Here is a 7,870-nt window from a genome sequence, read left to right on the forward strand (position 1 = left end):
ATATAACTCTCAGTTCATGAAGGCCTTGCTAATTAGCTGAAGAGCTGAATCAGGTGTATTTAATGATGCAGCGTGCTGAAGTCGGCAGTGTATTGGCCCACAGGGACTGGAGCCTGACACATGTGGTCTACGTCTTGGCCTGTGCCAGTGGTTCTCAAAGTCATTTCTGGGGACCCCATGCTTTGCACATTTTTGTTGTTCCTACTCAAACACACTTGACCATGCATATGTGGAGTATGTTAGTTCATGAGTTGAATATGGTGTGCAACATGAGTGATTCCTAAGACTGACTTTGGCATCTTCTGGCCTATGTCTAATGTTGACTCTGGCTTGATGGCTGAAAAGCTTCATGATTTGGAAAAAATATGCAAATAGAAGTGGTGGCGGTAACACTTTACATTAAGGGTCGCTAATCAATCATTAAATATATAATAATCAACTATTAGTTTCCCATTATTTAGTTATTAGTTAACTCTTCATTAAGCATTAGCTATTACTTAGTAATTGATTAAGCACTTATCAATTAGTAATTAAGCACACTGTTAATTGATAAGTTAGTTTGTTGTTAGTTTGTGGCTTACTTACTCATTATCTGTGTGCTAATTGCTGCTTATTACATTGTTAATTAACTAATAAGTATTTTTCTTCATATAAAGAAGTAACGTGATAACTTACTAGCACCTATGTGTTAATCCCGCTAATTATCTGTTAATTAACTTTCCATCACCTCCATATATTCAGTTGCTTCACTTTTCTCACTTTGGTTCTTGTTCATTAAAGATGCTTATGGTCACATCTGACCGTAAGATGAGCACACACAAATTCACTGACGGTTTTGTTATTCATCACATTCATCACATTCATCTTGGCATATCTGTACTCATATCTGGTAGGAGTGCATGTAAATTTGGGCATAAATGCTGGATATGTGGCTAATTAACCAAAACCATTATCAACATAATCTGTAATAGCAAAAATAAGAACAATAGAACATTTCAATAATACTAATTTGTGTGCATGACAGTCCAGTACAAAAGTGGATGTACTTACTTTACATGCACATTGATATAAACAAGTGCTGCAACTATTTCATGTTCCATTTAAAGACATTACACTGTGCTTTTGTTTCATACTACTGACTCACAAACACAGCTTCGGTCATACACTGCAATAATACAGCGTTTATTTTAGGGAATTAATTACACTAAACAATCACTCTACTATGTTAACAACACTGAGTATTTTGTTTTATTTCACATTTTATTTTTTCCAGTTGTTTTCATTTTAATACTATTAAGTTTGGTCAGCAGGGGAGGACTGCACTCACTGCTGGACATCAAACTCCAACCATGAGCACGGCCATTAGCTTTCATGCCAAACACTGCCGTTTTATTGGCTGGCTACTGAAACATCTGCATGAATTAGGGTGTGTTTCATGTAAATATGTAAATGAGGTGCTGGTAGGCTGGTTTCATGCACTGAAGCTGATTTATCATTTATGCTCAAATCTCCACTTGTTTCCACATCGTACAAAATTGTTATGAATCAGACGCAGAGCAGTTCAAACCTTATAAAAGGCAAAAAAAGTGTTCTTTTTTTTACGTAACTTTGATGATTAATGGCCATTAGATCTTTACATTTTGACCATTAATTACTTCTTAAATTCCACTTAATCAATCATGACAAAAGGAAGTGAATGGAAGCACTGATTTAACTGTAAACACAGCTAAAATGCTGTGTGTGGTGTAGCCCTGCTTACTGCTGCTGCAGCTGCTCACATCAAGCAGTGTCTCTGTAGTTGAACAACATGCCAGCGATTTCTGTAATATTTCTGTTTTCAAAAGAAATCAGTTCTTCTGTGTAGTATGAATTTGGTAGACGTTGTTTAGCTGTAGCTAGCTAGCAACGCTAGAAGCCATTTCTAACTGTAGCTGTATTCCCAAAATAAGGAAGCTAGTTAGCTTTCATTAGCTGCTACCACCAGCCGGCTAACGTGGAGCAGGTTCTGTGACACATTTAGCTGCAGGATGGCAGTGACTTCTGACATAAACACAAACAAAAACTTTTACATGTGAAGTCTATTTGATAGACATCGTTTAAACTGTATTAGCTTACGGTAGGCTAGCAGGCTACAGTCGCTAATTAGCTAGCCTACCATTAGCAGTTTGAGGAGCACCAGCTTCGTATGAGCTTCAAACTTTAAAGCTAAGTTAGCTCTAATGCTAGCTATGTTAGCGATCTACCAAACAGCATTATTCTTATAGTTTCATGGCAATTTTTGAAGCAGCACTTCAGAAAACATCCACCTTTCACTGCTCAGTCAAAAACGCGACTCCTAGCTGAAAACATCTGAAAAAGCTGCTTTATGTTAGCCGGGCTAGTTTGGTTAGCAGTAGCTTCTAGCCAGTATAGCTAGCTTAATATAAACAAAGTCTATAACATTCATGCTACATATAAACGTTCTTCTTTCTTTTGAAAACAGAAGATTACCGAATCGCTGGCGTGTTGTACAAACACACAGAGGCTGCCTGATGTGAAGCAGCTGCAGCAGAACTGCAGTAAAAACAACACACAGCATTTTAGCTCTGTTTACAGTTAAATCAGCGCCTCCGTCCACTTCTTACTCTCACTGTCACAACCGTGCAGGAAAACTAAAATACAGCTGCTGTAGCTCAGTGTTTGAGCTTTACAGTTCACTACTAAACATTTTGACATCGCGTCTGCAGTAGCTTTATGGAGAGGAAGTGAGTTTTACCATGCTAATGCTTAAACCGGAAGTAATCACGAATCTTGTGAAAAGGGCCCATTAATCATTAAAGTTACGTAAAAAAAGAACACGTTTTTTTGCCTTTTATACGGTATGAACTGCTCTGCGTCTGATTCATAACAATTTTGTACGATGTGGAAACAAGTGGAGATTTGAGCATAAATGATAAATCAGCTTCAGTGCATGAAACCAGCCTACCAGCACCTCATTTACATATCATTTACATGAAACACACCCTAATTCATGTAGATGTTTCAGTAGCCAGCCAATAAAACGGCAGTGTTTGGCATGAAAGCTAACGGCCGTGCTCATGGGTGGAGTTTGATGTCCAGCAGTGAGTGCACTCCTCCCCTGCTGACCAAACTTATACAAATAGTATTAAAATGAAAACAACTGGAAAAAAAATAAAATGTGAAATAAAACAAAATACTCAGTGTTGTTAACATAGTAGAGTGATTGTTTAGTGTAATTAATTCCCTAAAATAAACGCTGTATTATTGCAGTGTATGACCGAAGCTGTGTTTGTGAGTCAGTAGTATGAAACAAAAGCACAGTGTAATGTGTCTTTAAATGGAAAATGAAATAGTTGCAGCACTTGTTTATATCAATGTGCATGTAAAGTAAGTACATCCACTTTTGTACTGGACTGTCATGCACACAAATTAGTATTATTGAAATGTTCTATTGTTGTTCTTATTTTTGCAATCACAGATTATGTTGATAATAGTTTTGTTTAATTAGCCACATATCCAGCATTTATGCCCAAATTTACATGCACTCCTACCAGATATGAGTACAGATATGCCAAGGTGAACGTGATGAATAAAAAAACCGTCCATGAATTTGTGTGCGCTCATCTTACGGTCAGATGTGACCATAAGCATCTTTAATGAACAAGAACCAAAGTAAGAAAAGTGAAGCAACTGAATATATGGAAGTGATGGAAAGTTAATTAACAGATAATTAGCAGGATTAACACATAGGTGCTAGTAAGTTATCACGTTACTTCTTTATATGAAGAAAAATACTTATTAGTTAATTAACAATGTAATAACAGCAATTAGCACACAGATAATGAGTAAGTAAGCCACAAACTAACGACAAACTAACTTATCAACTAACAGTGTACTTAATTACTAATTGATAAGTGCTTAATCAATTACTAAGTAATAGCTAATGCTTAATGAAGAGTTAACTAATAACTAAATAATGGGAAACTAATAGTTGATTATTATATATTTAATGATTGATTAGCGACCCTTAATGTAAAGTGTTACTGTGGTGGCTAAATGCTCTTTAAAACTGTGATTCCATGCAATTCTTTACCATAGACAAGGTGTCAGAAGCTACTGGACTGCATGATTTTAGGCATTTTTTTTCTAATGATAATAATGAAATTAATGAACTCTCTGACTTCAAAATTATTAATGTGCATCATAGCCCATTGTTCTGTGCCATAGTCTGGTATACAGTGGCAAGAAAAAAGTATGTGAAACCTTTGGAATTATCATTGTGTGTATGTATAAAGTCATTTTAAAATATCATCTAAATTACAATAAAAAAAAACAAACACAATCTATTTAAACCAAGAACAGAAAAAAATAATGTATTGTTCTTGTCTATCTTGAATACATCATTCAAACTATCACAGAGTAGGTTGGAAAAAGTATGTGAACCCTTAGGGTAATAACTAATTAACTGAAGTCAGGAGTTAGCAAACCTGGGCTCTAGTCAATAAAATGAGATAGGAGGTGTGGGTTACAACTACTTTGGCTAAAAACACTCAAACATTTTGAGTTTGCAATTCACAAGAAGCATCTGCTGATGTGAACCAGGCCCAGCAGCATGGTTATATACATGGTTTATTATGTTTCGTGAAACACTAATATTTACTTTCTCTCTCTCTGTCTGTCTCCCTCTCTCTCTCTCCCCTCTCTCTCTCTCTCTCTCTATGTTATATAGACAGCGTGAAGTTGGTGGATGGTGGTAGTCGCTGTGCTGGGAGAGTAGAGGTTCATTACAATGAAACGTGGGGAACAGTGTGTGATGACTACTGGGATATGACAGATGCTTTAGTGGTGTGTAGAGAGCTGCATTGTGGAGAAGCTGTAGATGCACTGAGAGATGCTCACTTTGGATCAGGATCAGGACCAATCTGGATGGATGACGTGCACTGTACTGGATCAGAGTCTACACTGAAGAACTGTAAATCAGCAGGATGGGGTGAACATAACTGTAATCATGAAAAAGATGCTGCAGTCATTTGTGCAGGTAATCATTACTATAATACCTTTAGCACTGACATACTAATACACAGAGGTGTAGACTTGAGTGACTATCTTGACTTGGGAATTGACCTAGGACTCAAAACTTATTTGACTTGAAATTTACTTGCAGCTTAGTGACTTTTCCCTATTCCTGCTAATACACTCCACACTATTCACTATTATCTTCAGTTCACGAATTTGATGACTTGAGACTCAACTTTTACTTAAACAATAATCACTTGGACTTTGATTTGGAAAGATTCATGGCCCAAAGTCTGGCTAAAGAGGGGACTCGATGAGTAAATAACACCCAACCCCATCTCCCATGATAACATTGTGGCTTCCGAAGACAAAAATGACCATATGGACAAATGCTCTTTTATTTATAACAGGCACTTCAATAGACAGCAAGAAAAGCCCAGCCCAGACCTAAGCCAACAAAAAAGCATGAATAGGGGGTAATGTAGGACGAACATCCATGGAGGATGGACACTTCAACATACTGTAAAACCACTCTCCTCGGTCGCAACAACAACAACAACAACAACAACAACAACAACAACAGCAATATCAGTAGCAGTAGTAACTTTTTAACCTGAGAGCATGGTGCATTTTGAGAGCTGGTTTGCATGGCCACACCTCCTAAGCTCCTCACAGCAGTGTGGCCTATGGTGAACGCCATAATACTGTCAATTAAATAGGCTATATATCTGTTACCATAATTTTTGGTGTACAGTTTTGAAATTAATTTAATGAATTTAAAATGTTAAATTTTCTAAAGAATGAAAAAAATTAAAGAACTGACAAGTTTAGAATGTTTAGTTTCTTTAACACTTCCCTGTATTAACTTGGGACTTGAATTGAGGCTTGACTATACTGACTCAGGAGTTGAAACTGACATGACTTGAAATTTACTTGCAACTTAGTTTTACTTTTGACGTCTGCTCATGAATTCCACACTACTTTTTCATTCAACAGCTTTAATGGCTATTTAGCTGTACTTGGGCCTTTATAAGTTTACAATCTTAAACTTCTTATGTGACTAAAAAAAGTTGTTTTTTTTTTAATATTTATTAAGAAGTCTATTGTTAAGCTGGATTGCGCATTGACCATTTACATTTTGCTTTGATGTGAACAAACATCTCACACATCTTAGACATTTTAATAAAACAGATATTTAAACACTTTGCTGTCATTTACAAACACATGTAATGCATGATCACCAAATAATTGTCTCCTGATAATATTTTAGAAGTCAGGCTGGTTGGTGGTTCTCGCTGCTCTGGGAGAGTGGAGGTGCTTCATGGAGAGACCTGGTCCACAGTGTGTGATGCTGACTTTGACCAGCAGGATGCAGAGGTTGTGTGTCGAGAGATGGGCTGTGGGCTTCCTGTGGAGGTGCTGGGAGCAGCTGCTTTTGGCAGAGGGGAGGGTCCGGTGTGGTTAGAGGAGCTTCAGTGTAGAGGCAACGAGTCTCAGATTCACTTCTGTCCAACATCATCTTCACTCAAACCCAACTGCTCCCATGACGATGATGTGGGACTGGTGTGTGATGGTAAAGGAATAATAATTAAAAATATATTTACTACTTTCAATAAACCGTTACATTGCTTGCACCATTGTATGAGCAGTGAAATGCTCTTCTTCATGCTTATTCATCTTATTTGCTGTGGTTTTACTTTCAGCTCGAAACATGAAATATCTATGGCTCAAGTTTAGTGAAACCACAGCTAACATCCACAGCTCAGAAGCTGTCCTTAAGAAAAACACATATTCTTTACATGTGAAGTGTGCAAACACTACACATGTTTAGAAGTAAATGTGATTATATGTTTTTTTCACATGTGAACGTCTGTATATGTGATCACACATTTTTTCCTGTGTGAACCAGAGGTGTAGTCTTAAGAAAAAAAGTGGGTATACTATAAATCTGCACCAGCCCAGCACACAGTCAACAAATAAACCATATGAGATTGAAAGAGGTGACTGCGTATTGAAATTGAAATCCTGAAACAGTTACGCCTTTGATATGTGTACAGTTTACTGTACAATTCTGGTGTAGTTGGGTTTGGATTGCTATGACAGTGAGCTTGCATAAACAATTTCTCTGTTCTCTCTCTCTTTCATCTATTTTTGGATGGAAGGAACATCATATAAACATAAAAATCACAAAATAAATAGTTATACCTGAGAATTAAATTGTTTACAAACCTTTTTTTTTAGTCCTGACATTTGATGAAATAAATTCAAAATTGTTTATGAAGCATGGAACTGATCAGTTACATTGTGCTCTGTCAAATTGGCTTGTGATGTTTGACCACTGACGTGAATACGCCTTTATATGTGATTGCATATTTTTTCACGTGACAAAATATTTCTAATATATAAAGTGTGCAAACCTATTCACATGTGAAATGTGTACTTTTTTCTGTAAGAGTTATAATGTTATTGCTAGATTAATGCTACTGTTGGGTCAGTTTGACAGAAACAATTGTTTAAAAAGCTGTACATTTGAGTGTCTTGAGAAAATATAAACTAAGTATTAAACTCGCAATAGATATTCAATTTTACTCATAAAACATGTTCACAATGTTCTATTCTCACTTTTTTCATGGAATAGTAAAAATGTTCTTTTATATTTCTCTGTTTCCATGGCAGTATGTTTATTGATTAGTTCTGACATTATATTATTATCATCATATTGAAGTGATGGTGTTTTGGTGGTGCAATCAAATTTGGTAAAATAATAGTTTGAAACTTACTAGTGTTAACTAAAGACTAAAGTAAAAGAGTTTACTCTCTGTTTTACAGTCGGTGTGAGGCTGGCAGATGGTGA

The sequence above is a fragment of the Colossoma macropomum genome, unplaced genomic scaffold (genome assembly GCF_904425465.1).
Source record: "Colossoma macropomum unplaced genomic scaffold, Colossoma_macropomum, whole genome shotgun sequence".
NCBI lineage: Eukaryota > Metazoa > Chordata > Actinopteri > Characiformes > Serrasalmidae > Colossoma > Colossoma macropomum.